Source organism: Rhyacophila brunnea, unplaced genomic scaffold, assembly GCF_057557595.1.
Source record: "Rhyacophila brunnea isolate RB1 unplaced genomic scaffold, BYU_Rbru_1.0 scaffold_12, whole genome shotgun sequence".
Classification (NCBI taxonomy): Eukaryota; Metazoa; Arthropoda; class Insecta; order Trichoptera; family Rhyacophilidae; genus Rhyacophila; species Rhyacophila brunnea.
Window position 1 is genome coordinate 42,678,528 of NW_028232774.1, and position 18,725 is coordinate 42,697,252.

Consider the following 18,725-nt stretch of genomic DNA (forward strand, 5'->3'; position numbering starts at 1 on the left):
TAATCAAGTGGGGCTGCAAGGAAATTAGGAAAATAGGGCAGCAGTAGTAGAGATACTTCCCTTCTGCTGAACTAAATCTGAGTATATTATCATCGTAGTCTGAAATGATCATGTCAGGATAGAAGAATTTCTTCGTTTAAGGATGTAGACTTGGATAGATTCCATGTTAAGATCGCTGCGGAGTGTTGCTCTTCAAACGACCTACAAGAGGTTTGTAGGTGCTCGGAGTGACTTATTCTTTTTAAATGTCATAATTAATATATGTCTCCAGAGATATCTGGATTTTTACGCCATACCAGATAACCTACTCCTTACACGTTGACTCTAAACTCTCCGTTGACGATGAGCCTTTTAAATTATCGTTTATCTTTCTAACCATGGGATCAAGAAACTGCGAAACTCTCTAGTTGCACATATATATAGCTGGTTCTTCATTTGTATTTCCTTTGTAGGCGGACAGGGGTTAATATTTTTTTTGTTATAAGTTTGTACACCTTTGTACTTATATATATTTAAAATGAAAGATTAAGTTATTTTTTAAAAGAAAATCATAAACTAGGATGATTGTAATTTAGTATGTAAACCATAATATTGCTAGGGTATTTATCTTAAATTATTTTCAATACAATCCCCAAAAGGTTTTTGAACTAATAAGTTCATTAATGGTTAATGAAGTTATGATTAGAAGCTTTTTGAAATTATTGTCTGTTTTTTTTCAATTCTACTGTGGCACTCTGTTTAAATACGTGAAATTCGAATTCGAAAAAGCTTGTATGAGTGATTAAGTCTATTTGTATGGGTGACAGTGTGTGTGGATTGCGGATGCGCAGTGCATCTGCGTCAGTAGTCGGTCGACCTCTGAATCGGCCGGATGTTCACGGGTGGTTAGGGATAATTTTTGATTTTGACAGTTCAAAGTTGGACAATTTTCTAAGAGAGCTTTTTCTAAATGTCACGATCGGAAATTGGATTCGGTAATATTTATTTTTTTAGCACAAATAAGTTAAACGAAAAAAAAAATACTTGAAATCATTGACATAGCTTTCCATGCTGAGTTTTCAAAGTTTTGTTTTGTTTGGTTAAAGAAAAGTTCAGAATCAAAAGCTACGATCTTGATACTAACTTATAAACCAATTAAATAAATTTGTTTCTCGCGATTAATGTTTGTGCGGTTCTGAGTTTTCCACGTGTAAAAGTTTACCCATTATTAATTTAAAACAATTAATTAGTTCAGGTAACTTTTAAAGTAATTTGAATTATCGTGGTATTATATTCAATTAGTTTAAGAAAAATGTCGTGAATAAATAATTAATCACTTCAATAGTTATTGATTCATAGCTATAATTAGCTAGTAATTATTCGACAATAGTGATTAACAAAATATTGTTCATTATTAAATTTTATGACTGGCAACAATATTTTATTGATCTGTTGTATCAGGCAAATGTATAGTATCATGTACACAGAAAAAACATAGTGTGGAATTTATTTAGAGAAATCTAATTCTACTTATAAGAATTGTTAGTGTCTGTTTGTGTTGTATGCGCCGCGCTATCGCATTATTTATTCATGGTGCGTGGCAATATTAAAATCTTGCGTTTCTTTCAATACCACCACACTAAATAATATTTCCTTGCGTACGTAATTTCCATTCCTGGGGAGAAGGGGGTCCACACCTAGGGAACCCCATATGCGCGTCTGATTAAAATGTTAAAATAGATTATTATCGTAAAATGTCACTAGTTATAATATTATATTATATTTTGCCTGAAAATTTAATTATGGTACTCTGAAATAGTTTATAAAATATAATTATAATTTATGATGATAATAAAAATACATCGGATCTTATAATTGAAATTTAATACATAACCACAAAGAAGTAAAACCGCAAATGTATCAAGTTTTCTAATAACATGCTATTTTAAAATTTCAGTCGGCTGAGTATTAATATAATATTTTTTTGTTAATAATTTATCATTATTCTGATTAAATAATATTTATATTAAATTTAATATTCAAAAATGTATTGTATTGTATTTATAAAGTGAAAATTGATAATCTAAATCGAATGTGATAAAACGAAAGTGTTTGGATAATAATTATATTATCTCAATATAAGACACAGTGGGAGGAAAAAGCAACGCGATTTTCCAGCAGTGGCGGAGCGTGGATTAAATAATTTCCCCGGCGAAAATCAATAATTTAATTAATATTAATTATTGCTACAATCCAGCCAGCGATTTTCTGTAAGGAAAGTCACCGAAGCGAGGTAAATATAATGGGTGATAAAGTAATTTGGGTTTGTTTCACGTTTTGTGTGTGTGTTGTTAGTTCGGCTTAATGGTGCGGAATTTTGTTTGCTAGGGTCGTGCGGTCGCTTTACACATTGCGGACAGGTCTGGCATATAATATTATTACGATCTATCGTACATAGTTTTCTACAATAGTTGTTCTTATGTATAATAAGACACTTATGTATATGTATTCATGTTTTGTTAGCATTAAATTTTGTATAAAATATATTTGTTTATTGTTCTGACTAATTTCATTATATTAATATGCCATGGCTACACTTTTTAAACAAAATAAAGATGGCGGCCAGCAGTTTATTATTTTATTTGAGAACTTACCGATAAGCTGTTATATGTGATACCACGTGATTGTTTATCTAAACAATGATGATTCTTTTATCGTTTAGACTTGCGTTTAGTTTTGCATTAATAATTGCATGACGATTTTATTCCCAAGTTCGGCATTGGAAAATATTGAGCTTGTGTTGTTCGCTACAAAATAATCTGTAACGCGAATCTCTTGTTGGACTTTAGATCGTTAGCCAAAGTAATTTTTCAGTTTTATTTTTGTGTATTTAGGAAGGAATTCTAGAAGATTTTTTTTTTCCAAAAATATTTATCACTATTTTTTACAACGTTTTTCTTAGCTTGTATTCTTATTTGTCCGGTACAAATCTTCCAATGAATTTTTAAGTAACTTCCTGACTAGCTAGACATTTGAAACTTTTAGAATATATCAGAACACGATGCCAATGCATTTTTGTTAATACTTTTAGCCATCTTTAAGTAGAATTGAATTCATTTTCAGTTAATTCTCTTTTGTATGAAAAGTTATTTCGACACCATTATTGGTTGCTAGGCTCTGGGGTCCTAGCAACTAATTTATTAATATATACGTGCGTTACTATGGAAATCAATATGACATATCAAGAACAATTTTTTTGATCGTTTAAGCTAGTCAAGTCAAGTTTATATGGTTCAACAGAAAATTTAAAAATGTTGTATATAAAAAGTTCTTTTTATCTTGTAATTATTCTTGTTTATTTTTGCGGTCGTATAGTAAAATACCTCATCATAAATATTTTGTTTATGTTCAATTCTCAAGTCTCGTGAATTATTCGTTGAATAAAAAATAGTTTTTTTAACATTATTATTTTGATCGTTTTGGATATAATATTGATTTTATAAATTATTTTGATGCCGGTATTGTAAAAAACTGATTTTTTTATGTATCTACCGAATAATATTTCACATTATTGATAAATGTACATTATACAAAAATCAAATAAAGAAATATCCAATATCAAAGTGATGATTTTTTAAAAAGATGTAAATATTATTGATATGAATAAAAAAATGTTTTAGAAAATGATTGTATTATCTGGAGTATTATATTGAGTATCAGGATTTCCATGTTTTTTTGGTTCATACATATATTGGAATGTTTTTATATGATTAGAATACAATTAACAGTTCTGTTTCATGTTAGTTTGTTTTATACAATGTGTATGCATATTATATATTTTTTTGAAGTTGTTAGATACTTGGATTTTATATAAAAAATACATTAAAGATTGACTATTAAATTGTATTAAAATACATTTTGTAAATCATTTGCTATAAAACATACATACCTTGAAAACACCTCAGATGTACCTCACTAGAAAAAATCATATTTTGAAAAAAATACGATGCTCGATGGGATTTGAACCCATATAATCACTTTTATCGCGCCAACTGTGCATTAACCAATTATTCTACGAGCCTCATATCTAATTGCGACAATTTAAACTAAGCCATAAATGAAATGCTTATCAAATTGCGTTATATTAACTGTCGGTTTTTGTGTATTACATCATGGAATATTAGTTACCTTAATTAAGTATTAGCCGATGTCTGGCTCTCGCCTCTCTTATATCAAAATATGATTTTTTCTAGTGGGTATACATCTGTTTTTAAGTTATGTATGTTCAATATATGGAATGTAACATGCTCAAAATCATGTGAATTTATTGAATGAAAGAAATAATTTATTAAACATTTTCTATAAATTATTTTTGGGGTAACGCTTCAAAACATGCAGAAAAATACTAAATTAAACAAAAATGTTCTTAACAAACGTGCTCAAATGCTTCTCACATGAATGAATACCGTATTTCGTATTTATGGCGGTTTGAATTACATTTTTTATTATGCGAGGAGATAAAAAACAAAGCCCTGGAGCGCATCTTGTCTACAATGTGTTAAGGACTGTCAGTGTGAGCGAGAGTAATATATTGTTATTTCAGGTTTTCTTTTATTTTTATGTGGCACGCCTGTTAACACAAATTTTATTTATTGCAATTTTATTGAAATGAGATTTAACTAACTGAAAAAAGGTTATGCTCATTGATGTTTGGGCTACCCCTGCTATGAAAAAGAATTATTACATTAAAGATTTTCATATGAATATCTACACAATAACATATTATACATATGTACGAAAGTACAGAAATACTACGTATATAATATCCTCGTTTCGTAATAATTATCAATATTCGGAAGTAAAATTTATGCATAAAAAATAAAAAAAAAATTCCTCTTTACACACTTATATAATAAATTTATTAATTATTATTAATTATAAAATTTAGAGCATTGCACCATTAAGTATGCATCCATCGTCCTCTATATCACATTCAATTGGTTTCTTCATGAAGGCTTCAAATATGTTGCTCATTGTGTGACGTAGTCTAAAACTCAATATAAGCTTGTGCTCGTTTGTGCTCAGAGGCGACAAACCAGATCACCGGTCATGGGGAAGATAGTATAGACTTATTCCATTTCCACCTTATCTAGGGATACTCCATGGTGGAAATATATTCATATATTTTTGCATATTTTCTTCATGGTCTTAATCCAGTCGAAGCATTCTGGGATCCATTGATTTGATGTGCCTGATTAATCAGCTTTTTTGCAAGATCATCTGTTTTTTTTTATTTCTCTTAATTCCTACATGACGTGATGAAATCTATTTAAGGCATGTACCTACCCCATTATTTTGTTTGTCCTTGATCTGATCATGGATAGAGTATGATATATTTTACAATTATTGTGGTAACGAATTGCCGCAATCAGATATTGTAAAGCATTCTGAATTTTGTTAATACAACAGCGAGGTGCTCATCTTAATGCCACGTTTCCATATGACGTTTTGTTTTGTTCAACTTTCTATTAAATATTTAAAAATAAAGTGGTAGGATTTTTCCATAATATGTTAGTTAATGTTGAATCGATAGTCGTTGTAATCAAGATAGCGTTAATTAAAATTTTTAATTCGTTAACATCATATTTCGTCTGACCACTACATTTTTTTAATATTAAAATTGCGTGACTCGTTAAGGAAAATAAGTTCATATTCCTTCATAGATAAAAAAAATGTATATTTTCAATCATTTTGTTCCAAGTCAACAATTTTCAAAACGTAGAAGAGTAATTTATTATTGTTCCCTCATAATAAAGGAATTTCTATGTTTTGAAAATTTGCAATTTGTTCTTCACTAACTGGGAATATAATAGCTTTACCGTACTATACCTATTCCAATATTGGTCCTCGTGGTCCAGTGTGTAAGACATTGGGCTCTCATCCATATCCGGAAATTTTTACGTAAATAGTTCACCGCAGGACACTTATTCGTGCGCCGCAGTACGTGAAACATGAGTTCGTGTAACATTTAATCAAATGACGAGTTCTTCGTTGAACATTTCACCGTGGAGTATATTTGTACATATACTACAACATGTGGCAAATTTTATGAGATGTCTTTACTAGGTTAGGTTAGGTTAGGTTAGGGTTAATCTAATTGGAACAGTACTAATTGCAAACTATCGCCGCATTTTGTAAGATACGTACACATGTATTCCATGGTGAAATGTTCAACGAAAAACTCGTCATTTGATAAAATGTTATACGAACTCATGTTTCACGTACTGCGGCGTACAAATAAGTGTCCGACGATGAACTGCATACGTACAACTTACATGTAACCGCTCTCATCTGGGGGCTCCGGATTTGATCCCAGGTGAGGTTACGATATATTTATGTGGCTTACTCAAAACCTATTTATGTGACCGTTTTATTTTTTACGACTAGAGTGTTTCATTCATTAAATTCGTTATTCATAAGAAATGTACTATCATCTACATATTATTATCTACAAATTAAAAGTGATATATGTTCATGTCATTTAAACAACTTACTCTTTATGAGTGGAAGTACGTATCATCGAATTAGCAGTAAACCGAACTATGTGACAATAGCTGGTATAGTGTAACGAAGCGCATTAGCTACGGTCGCAGCCGATTGATTGTAAACCCTGAAACTCAATTGATTCTATGGAGAGACCAATACGTATTCAGGATTTCAATTCCGCAAAGCAATAGCGACCCCTGCAATTGTTACGAGTATGGTTAAATAAACAACTGATGCACCTGAGGTATAAAAGTCCTAGGTATAAAAATCATAATATCTAATATATTAATAAAAAAAAATAGTATTTGAAAAATAACTACGTTTGAATTAGATTTTACACAGCTTACCTATATTACTACTTTTAATTTACTTGGCAATTTGTTTATCGCAATTCTTAAATGATTATGTATAGGTAACATTTTTAAATAAATTTGTGTTCATCATCTATGAATGAATATAATAAAATAAAACAAAATATATCATATTCAATGTTCCATATAAGGTGTGCGCGCCCACACCTACCAAAATGTGTCCGCACACACGTTTTTATCCCCCGCACAGTCCTCACCCAAAAATAATGTAAAAGAAAGTTTCCTTTGCCAGATTTTAGTTTTGCTCGAATGCACGAAACTATCACATGCACAATTCTTTGACTCATTTCTCGGAAGGAGAAGGTCAAGTGCGACTAACGCGAGCACGTAAGTGAAATTTTGCGTCGAGCGGGATCACTACATCCGTCCCGTTCTATCGCGTACCAAAGTATATGAAAAGATGATACGTATTTTAGTGTTTATCAATGACCACCTATGTGCCGGGTCCTCTACATCTCTGAGTCTTTAACATGTTTCAATTTGCAAGAAACATTTTTAGTACAGTATTATAGCAGTCCTTATTGTGAAAACATCACAAATCTTAGAAATTAATAAATACATTAAAAATATAAGTTTTAATGAAAAATTGTATGTGTGCTTGTGGAGGGGGGTGTAAATTTACCGCACCGGGTGACGGCCCGTCACTGACGGTTGACACCAACCCTAGTTACGCCACTGATCAGATGCGTTGATGATCCGCGCACACAATTGAAAACTTACAGGGAACGTTGATCATATTATTAATATATTCTACATAATTAATAAATTTATTATATAAGTGTGTAAAGAGGAATTTTTTTTTTATTTTTTATGCATAAATTTTACTTCCGAATATTGATAATTATTACGAAACGAGGATATTATATACGTAGTATTTCTGTACTTTCGTACATATGTACGTTTTGAAAATTGTTGACTTGGAACAAAATGATTGAAAATATACATTTTTTTTATCTATGAAGGAATATGAACTTATTTTCCTTAACGAGTCACGCAATTTTAATATTAAAAAAATGTAGTGGTCAGACGAAATATGATGTTAACGAATTAAAAATTTTAATTAACGCTATCTTGATTACAACGACTATCGATTCAACATTAACTAACATATTATGGAAAAATCCTACCACTTTATTTTTAAATATTTAATAGAAAGTTGAACAAAACAAAACGTCATATGGAAACGTGGCATTAAGATGAGCACCTCGCTGTTGTATTAACAAAATTCAGAATGCTTTACAATATCTGATTGCGGCAATTCGTTACCACAATAATTGTAAAATATATCATACTCTATCCATGATCAGATCAAGGACAAACAAAATAATGGGGTAGGTACATGCCTTAAATAGATTTCATCACGTCATGTAGGAATTAAGAGAAATAAAAAAAAACAGATGATCTTGCAAAAAAGCTGATTAATCAGGCACATCAAATCAATGGATCCCAGAATGCTTCGACTGGATTAAGACCATGAAGAAAATATGCAAAAATATATGAATATATTTCCACCATGGAGTATCCCTAGATAAGGTGGAAATGGAATAAGTCTATACTATCTTCCCCATGACCGGTGATCTGGTTTGTCGCCTCTGAGCACAAACGAGCACAAGCTTATATTGAGTTTTAGACTACGTCACACAATGAGCAACATATTTGAAGCCTTCATGAAGAAACCAATTGAATGTGATATAGAGGACGATGGATGCATACTTAATGGTGCAATGCTCTAAATTTTAACAACATAGTGTAGAGCTCTAGCTTCTAGATGTTCTTAAGAACATCATGGAGCTCAAAAAATGTGCTATGACATTGCTGAAAACGGAAAAGATCGACCAAATTGTATTTTTTTTTAAATAGGAGAGAATGCTTGTACATGGATCCACACTCAGAAGAAGACGAGGAATATGATAGCGGAAGAAAGACCATGAAGAAAATATGCAAAAATATATGAATATATTTCCACCATGGAGTATCCCTAGATAAGGTGGAAATGGAATAAGTCTATACTATCTTCCCCATGACCGGTGATCTGGTTTGTCGCCTCTGAGCACAAACGAGCACAAGCTTATATTGAGTTTTAGACTACGTCACACAATGAGCAACATATTTGAAGCCTTCATGAAGAAACCAATTGAATGTGATATAGAGGACGATGGATGCATACTTAATGGTGCAATGCTCTAAATTTTAACAACATAGTGTAGAGCTCTAGCTTCTAGATGTTCTTAAGAACATCATGGAGCTCAAAAAATGTGCTATGACATTGCTGAAAACGGAAAAGATCGACCAAATTGTATTTTTTTTTTTAAATAGGAGAGAATGCTTGTACATGGATCCATACTCAGAAGAAGACGAGGAATATGATAGCGGATCGCAATCAAAATCACGGTATATTTGATATTTCAAAATATAAAAAAATTGCATTAAAATTTTTCTAAAACCAATTTTTTGCCAAAATAGAGCAAGAAAAAATTTCCAAAACAATTTTGTGAACATATTAATAATTATGACAATATTTTGAAATGCTAATTTTTGTTATTATTTTATTTAAAGAAGTTATTAACATTAAAAATAGCCCTTTCTTTGCAAAGGCCTGCCCATGCGTGCTCTAATACGATAATAAATTAGTATCTTAATTAAATTCATTATTATAATTTGAAGCTACGGCAATCAGTCTTATGACTAATTTGGTGTCAGTTTGTTGACGTTATGTGAACGTGGACGTATATCAGTCATGTATGATGGAAATGCGCACAGGTTTATGTTATGACTTTCATTAAATATATAATATAAATTTAGGACATTGATGGGAAAATAGCATAAGTCAAATAAAGCTGTTTTTGATAATATTTATGTCACGGTAACTGTGTTACGCTATATGTAATGCTATGCTAAAAAACTATTCAAATACGACAGCTGACAGAATGTGATATCGTTACAAAATATTGTGTAGTGCAGTTTAATAAAAAAAAAACAATTAGTAGATGACGATGAAAAAATTCCGAGTGAGACTATATTAATATTATATATCTACTAGCTTTCTCTTTTTTATTATTATTATTTAGGAACTACCCTTCGTTATTCCACGAAAAAGTAAGTACCCGCCCCCCGCTGCGCTTCTGTACATAACATACATCGCTAGGATGTGTGGACCATAGTATGGATGTCTTAATGTACTAGTAAAATGTGCATTTTCTTAAAAGTTTTCTATTTATGTAGTTATTTATTTATGTTTTTTTTTATAATATTATGGAACAAATCTGAATATAATCATTTCAGCGCATCTATTATATACACACGACTGCTTTTGGTCGCTACAGCAGCTATATAGGGTACGTTTATGTAGAAGTATTAGCACTAAACTTATTATAACAATTACAATATGTTAGCTGTCTAAACAGTCAAAACTGTCTATCTCGCTATAAAATTTAGCATAGCCAAGAGAGGTGCTGTTAAAATATAGCACTTATTGTAACAATTACATCTAACTTATTGTAATTGTTACAATAAATGTTAATATTTCTATATTTTCCTACCCTAGATAGCGGCCGAAAGCAGTCTTGTGTACAGAATAGATGCGCAGGTTCCATTTTGAAGAATCATTCAATTTTAAATATTTTTTTTATTACCACAGAGATATTGAAATTTAAGAATCAATCAATGTTTACGATAAATATTTATTTTAAGAATTTTTGTTTTATTTTATAGGATTTCTTATCGTAGTATCTTTAGGGTCCATTGAATAGTACCTATAAATATTTCAATTGAAATTGAGAAGCAATAAAATTTAAATTATAAATTAAGATTAGTGCTGATGTCCGAAAGTGCTTCATGAAAAATGTGAATTTAAATTAAATTTAGCGATAAACTTAAGATGACTACATGCGTTAATTTTTCATTGTTAACTAGTAAAGAGTTAAAAAGTAAATTACTGGTTCATGAATCGAGTTTCTTGGATAATAAACATCTAACCCGATAGGCATGGGATGAAAATCCAATTTGTATTAATATAGCTTTACTCTGTGTCTAAGTTGATTTACTATTTATAAGCTGGATTGTCTGAAAAGGACGCGTGTGTCGCTAAGAAAATCGCCTACAGTTTATCATAATGAAAGGAGGACCCTCCTAAAAGAATCACACAGTAATCCAAAAGGTCTGTTGGCATAAGATAAATAAGTAGGTAATGTCTTTCAGATTTTATTTCATACTTAACGTAATATAGCTAACCTACAAGTCTCGATATTTTATTAATTCAAATGATATTTTTAAAATGTTTTCAATTGATTCGTGGCAATGTATGTAAACTATTACATTTAAAGTTGGGCTTGGCCTTCGTCCACAGCTCGATATAATAGTTATCTTTCTTTTCCATACAATATTACAAGACCTGAATACATTACTATTAATTATTCACGCGTGCCACTTTATAAATACCCCAGAAGTTCGGTGGTAAATTCGTCAGCTAAATGCAGAACTATTCTAACTCACATTTGAAATGTTTTGCAGAAGAGTTTTTTGGAACAGCCTACTTCAGTTATTTATTATTTATATGGACAAGGCTATGCACCATTTTATTCATCAATAATCCTACTAAAATATGATGCATCCATTTATCCATAAAGATGATAAATAATTTCAGTAAGTTGTTTCCAAAAACTCTCTCCTCAAAATTTTCAAATGTAAGTTAGAATAGTTCTCCATTCAGCTGACGAATTGATTCTAACAAATTGAAAAAAAACTCTCTAAAATTTAATTAATGTCGGTGTACCTATTCATAATTAAATGTCCTTGTTACCAACCGGGGAAACTATGGTTTAGATTAAATATACATATTCTCAAAATCATTAATTATTGACTCATTTTATTTATTATAATAAAATACTCTACGTAAACTAAGGAACGTTTTTTAATTGACTTGCATTTAAATGTGTATATTAGTTTTTCTTTTATGACTGCAATGAAGGTTTATCATAAATTCCTGAAAATAATATTAAAAATAAAGACAGATTATCAACCCTCCAGCTTCTGTCTTTCTAGACTACTTGTAGATACCTAGTACATCTTCTATATATCTCATATAAAACGTTTTTAGTGGTTATATACTAAAAATAATTTCATAATATTTAAAATATTTTGGAAAACCATAAAAGTGGAATTAGAACTTTGCACTTTTTTTACTTGAATGTTTTAAACTAATTAAGCTACTGAACAAACTATCATTGTTGCAAATTATTCCTTATAAGTACACCATTTAATGTATTTAAAATTCCGTGAAAAAAATGGTTACCATTTCCGTAATATGAAATTAAGTGTTTTTATTATCAAAATTAATATTGTATTATTTTTTTTAATCTGGTATATACATCAGTCGTAAATAAAAAAAATACATTTGATGTACTCGTATCGACATACAAATAAGTATTGATTGAACATAGAACAATTAATATATCTATGCTTTTGGTATGCTATTGGTCAGAAATTTAGCTTGTTTGGCACATCTTGACTTGTTACGAGTATTATAATGTAAAGATATTATATAATAATTTGGAATATATTGGAATAAATATTATTATTAAAACTAATAATTTAGATATCGCTGGTATTGTCATTCCAGATGCTTCTATTGATTTTTGTTAATTAAATTTGTTATATACTTCTAGAATATACCTATATTTTATTTATTTATAAATAACCACCAACCAGGGAACAATAAATACCATAACTTGATAATACTATAATATTATATTGTTAGGGAAGTCTTTGTTCTATCTCAACAAATTGTATTATGTCTACATAGACTCGCGTATCGTCAATAACTCAAAAAGAACAATCGCAAGAAATTTCTTGCAGTTGAAGGCAATATTTCTTTTTTCCATTCCCCGATTGATTCGTGAGCCGTGAAAGAAAGAAAGGTAGTTATACTTGCAATAACGTATTATGGCATACTAATAATATTATCATAAAAAGTAGTATAGTATTATACAATTGATTGGCAAATGCATCACTTTATATAATGAAGGTTAAAATATAAAGCATGTAATAATTATAAATAGTAAAATAAAAAAAATATGCAATTGACAGATAAAAAGAATGCGAATTTCTAATAACAATTCAAAAAATATATTACTTAGGCTCGATTCATATATTTTGTTTCAATATTCAGGATGGGGATTACTGAAATTGCAGTATTTTACAAAAAAATATTTTTATAATGAGCGATCTTGCGTTGACCAGGTGGCATAAGTTGGTGTTAGTCTATTTTTTAGTCCGTTTATTGATAATATTGTTCCATGTTAAATGCGTAACGTACTTTACATATTAAAATAAAATGTGTTACCATGATATGATGGACCAAGTATATAAGCCTATCTAGGAGACTCTGGTTTTAGGTGGGAAGCCTCAACTGTTAATACTATAATCCCTCAATCAATCGCCTTTCCAATCTCACTTTTCAAGCAGACACATTTCAGCTGTGTCAGTTCTATTGCAACAGTGAGATTGAAAAGCAGAAATGGTTAAAAAATATGTTTTAAGTTTTGTAATATTCCATTTCAGTAATTTTTTTCTCTTCGGGTTTAGCCTTCTGGCATCTTCAGGAATTAATTTGTAAATACGTACTGATAATGAATACTGTTAATTCTCGCTATTATAATAAATTAGTATAATAAAAGAAGGTAAACACCTTATCACCTACTGAGTAAAAGATCAAGTTAAAAAACAAATTTTGAATATTTGTGTAAAAACCCGTAGTGGATAGATTAAAAACTCATCATTAATACATTCGGTAAGCGTATTATCTTAGAAATATATTTGCATATATTCTTCAGCGTATCCGGAAATTTGTACGAAAACAGTTCACGACACTTATTCGTGCGCCGCAGTACGTGTAACATTTAATCAAATGACGAGTTCTTCGTTGAACATTTCACCGTGGAGTATACCTATGTGTACGTATGCTACAACATGTGGTGAATTTTATGAGATGTCTTTACTAGGTTTGGTTAGGTTAGGTTAGGGTTAATCTAATTGGAACAGTACTATTTGCAAACTATCGCCGCATTCTGTAAGATACGTGCAAATGTATTCCACGGTGAAATGTTCAACGAAGAACTCGTCATTTGATAAAATGTTATACGAACTCATGTTTCACGTACTGCAGCGCACGAATAAGTGTCCCACGATGAACAGCATACGTACATCTTACATGTAACCATTCTTCAGACGCTCACGATGGCCGAGCGGTTACGCGTTAGGTCTATAATATTATGAGTCCCTATTAGTTATGAGTTATTTACTGGTGTGTGTTTTACATAACTTTATATTAAATAATATAAAATTACTATCATCATAATATTATGGTTCATTCACGATATGGTATATCTATGATTTTCACAGAAATGCTTAGCTCTTACGTGGTATTAGTAGCAATAACCGGTACCTAACAAGAAAGCCATTGGTGTATTCTGAAAGAAAATATCATGAAACAAGTCTTGTTATTTTGAAAAGACTGTGATTGAAAACGTATTTTTAAATTAGGCTCGACGATATTATTATTTGATGTCAATAATTGTTATCAATAATTTTAGTATTTTTTTTATAAATTTTGGTTATATATAAAAATAGTGAAGTTTGCTACAAATAAATCTACTATATAAAATAAATTAGATCAATATGTACTTGGCATTTTTTATTATTACTTTCATGTATTTGGCTTAAGGGCACACATGCTTACCTAGAGTTTCTGTTTTTTCATTTAAAGTTGAACTATGACATTGAATACTAGGTATGATTTTTAAAGTGAAAGTGATATTATGTTACATCTCTTTTACGCATGCTAATATGATTAAAAAGTTTTTCTTTCTCTTTCTGTCACATTCGAATTTGATTACCAAAGTTTAAACATTTACTATGCGTATTAGCTGACGTGCTTCGTCGTTTACAAATTATAACATGAATTTAAAAAATATATGTATTTATAATATTAAATATATTTTATAATGTACACAGATTTTTTTAAAAACTATATTATATATACTTTTATTTATTTGTCGCATATTCAAAATGTTCTTGCTATATTAAAATCTTTTTTTTAGCCGGCCAAGTAAATCCGTATTTTTGGCCATAGACTAATAGAAAAAACTCTCTGCTGTCAGATTATGTTGATAGCAAATTGCAAGATACCTAACGAAGGAATTGTGTTTTATATCAGGAATAAGAAACACTATCTGTAAGTACAATATTATGTTATTTATTACTGTAGTAGTATTCTGTGTGTTTTGCATATATTATTCAAGTGTTAATTTATTGTTTTCTTAGTCTACATTAGTTGCGTGGTTAGTTTAGAGGTTATTGCGAGAATGCCTGTGATTTCATATTTATTTGTTTGATATAATCTAAGGCGTTCTAGTTGTTATTAAACATGTTACCTACCTGATTACTTTATTTTAGTTAATCAATCTTTTTTGATGCTTTGTATTATCACTAATCCGTTTTAATTACCATTCTTCAAACAGTCGCACACTATAAAAGATTAAAAATCACACTATTAACAGTTCATATGTTATGTTTTTTGCAGATGGAGAAAATGTCTACCGAGATCTTTGCTTGTCGACGGTTTCATATGAATAAGATGGAATGAAATAAATCTTTTAATTAATAATGAAATAAATCCGACTTTCGGCGTACGATCCGAACATGGCGTGATTCATATAATATTATTTATGACGTAGACCATCAAGCATATATACCCATTTTATAGATTTAATAGTACAATTACAAAAGGTAAATATAAAGTGACTAATGTTTGTAACCTATAGCTATGTCTATCTCACATACATATTTAAAAAATAAAACAATTTTATAATTACATTTTTGCACTAAATTTATTATCGATAATGATATAAAAGTTGCTAAATTGATTCATAATATTCTAAAATATAATATAATTTTGCATATCAGTTACTTGTATCATATCAGGTATGTCATTTGGTAGAGCTTACTCTCCAAGTCTTTTCTTTTTCATCCTCAATATCACTTTGATATTAGAAACATTGTCTTTCTAACACCATTTCAAAGACTTTAAGTTTTCTAGATGCTGTATATTAATTCTTCTCTTCGGCTATATCTGCATCTTAGTTGCAGCATATGGATACAATGCGGCGCCTCCAAGAATCTCTGTCACTCTAGTTTTTTTGCATCGTTCCAGGTCATACTAGCAGCCCGTAACTCCGCCAGATATGCTATATAGATAGTATTTAGCGGCCATCCAGGACGCCGGAATCCGGTTGGCTTGAAGAACAGGCAAACCAGATTGGGATTCTCTTCAGGCACTCGCAGCACGTGGCCGGGCCAGGTACAAAGTTGCGTATTCACTCTCAACGTGATGCGAGGCTATTTGGTGCGTTCTTTTATCTCCCGTTACTTCTAAAATTACCGCACACCCAGTATCCGTCGTAAACATCTGTTCTCGAAGCTCAGTATACGGTTGCTCGGAGCCTTTGTAAGGTGCCATGACATAAAAACTAGTAAGATATTTAAAATAGCTGCTAGAATGAATACATTGTTGAAAGGAAATGAAAACTGATAATATGATATATCAATTAATTTGTCCATCTGAAGTTGTAGATATCAGTTAATAATTATGTGTTATACCAGTAATTAAATGCTGACTTCAAATGAAAATTGACTATTAAATATTGAAATAATATATTACCAGTTTTGATTTTTTTAAGTACTATACTATATCCATGGTTCATATTACAATGTCATAGTAAAACTTAGAAGAATAAAATATGTCGTAAGACGAAATCAATCTTGGGGTTTTAATATAAGTTAAATAAATAGTACACAGCTAATTTGTTATTACTTTGAATACATGCCATGTCTTTACATCAATAAAAAACAGAAAAACAATTTAATAATGTATAAATATTTATATAAGACTTAACAACGTCTAGTTAGACATCTAGTTAGACACGATGACCTCCATTTAATTTCCTCTTATTTTAAAATTCACCAAGATATATCCTAATAAGTAGGTAAGTATATTACATTTGTACATATAATAAGTAAATCAAGTACTTAACATAAATAATTATACTGTAAAATTAAATTACAATTGAAGCAGTATATATGGACCCCACAGAGTAATTAACAATATAATAATTTATATAATTATATCGGGTATATACTATATTGACACATTTTAATGAAGTCTATTTTTCTTGGTACCTACGTTCAATGATAAATGTTGTTTTATATTGTAACATAAACAATGGTAATATGCATTGATCTTTCTGATTTTTAAACTGTGATATCTATTTTATATATCTATTGATTTCTATGTGTATTATTGATACATTATTTATTTCAAATACAATAATTTCAAAACTAACAGTAAATAATATATAGAAAGCGTCATGTTGTTTAGTTGGAACATCTACTAGGAAATTCCATCCAATCCAAATTCAATTTTTACCAGGTGGGTACTTGTAGGTCAGTTATTTTTGGAATAAAATGAATCCCTTAAAAAATATGAAATAAGAATAGAATGATAAATATTTGTGAAAATTTACCAAATCAACATGTTTAACGTGAATATTTTCACACTAAAATGATAAATATTGTTAAGAAAATATACACAAACAGTTCATTCAGAAGTTATGACGTTTAAAAGATCCCGCGAGTTAACTCGTGCGTGGCACTGATCATGAGGTGATATCAGTTATAATCATTTATGAGGAATGGTTATAAGCCATTGGCACAACCAATTTGGTTTTTGACCTTGAGAACAAAATGTACTTTTTACACGGAACCAAAACTCACGGCTGCAGAGACGAATGCTTATACAAAATATGGCGCAGTAGAATCGCCAGCAAGATCAGGTATCATTATTTAGATGTAAGTATACATATTATTTTGAATTTCATAAAATTACACTCGTTCTGGGTGTCTCGTAACAGTAAACTATATTAGTAAATTAGATATATCTTGATGAACTATAAAATAGTGATGTAATATAGACTTGTTGAAAATATATTAAGCATAATAAAATTTAAAATAAAAATTTAGAAATTCAGCCTTTCTGGTTCTCTAATATTCATAGATCTACTGGTTCTGGGATCTACTATTTCTGGCAGTAGACAATTCATATAAAAGTGATATATCTTTTTTTCAATCTTTTCAATCCAAAATGTCTCGTCTTTTTTGATTAATTCTATTTTAACAGGAAAATTATGTCCCGTCCAAACTCCAAATAAACAGACATCTTTCTTAGTAATATGAAGCTGCCCCTGAATCTGGAAGTACCAATCGTGATTTTTATCTATTACCATATTCCTGTCTTTATCTACTTTCCAAAATTTAATTTTTTTCTGTACAATAGCTTCATCTGCACTTATTCCAGCAGCTGAGAAAGGACATTTTATTTCAATAATTGTATCATCATCGCTGATGCCATCTGGCGTTGCACCGATAAAATCATACACATCATCGATAAACAATCCACATCTCTCAATCTTAATCCGTTCTTGTACACTAAGCTGTTGTAAAGCTATTGATTCATTTTCTTTACCATATTTTACCGCTTTCACGTTGGCTAATGATTGGCTATATAATAAACGTTTTACCAAAGGCCCAAATTTTGTATTTTCTCGCCGCTTACACACCTTACCAAAAACAGAGGCAGTAAGAAGGTTTCGTCGCCTTTCTAGCCATTCTGCACATTCAAATTGTAATACGGTGCGTCTTTCTATATCCCTCCTCTCATAGTTTGTCAGTTTGAGTTTTTTCAAAAAAGTTTCTTTTAACAATTGATATTGATTTTTG

General features: G+C 30.2%; 1 protein-coding gene and 1 long non-coding RNA gene across 3 annotated transcripts in view; both read left to right on the forward strand.

Annotated features, from left to right (window-relative positions):
* The first annotated feature begins 842 nt into the window (after positions 1 to 842).
* Positions 843 to 18,725, forward strand: part of LOC147078195 (uncharacterized) — an 89,449-nt gene continuing 71,566 nt past the window's right edge. Inside the window, exons 1-2 of one of the 2 annotated variants that reach the window (XM_085940220.1) lie at positions 843 to 974; positions 2,049 to 2,272. The gene's annotated coding sequence lies outside the window, so the exon portion shown is untranslated. The remainder of the gene's footprint in view (positions 975 to 2,048; positions 2,273 to 18,725) is intronic. The other variant, XM_085940221.1, reaches the window with a different exon arrangement.
* On the forward strand, positions 15,051 to 17,425 carry LOC147078196 (uncharacterized). Its single transcript, XR_015069234.1, has 3 exons — positions 15,051 to 15,126; positions 15,475 to 15,680; positions 16,105 to 17,425. It is a non-coding gene; the product is annotated as an uncharacterized LOC147078196 (long non-coding RNA).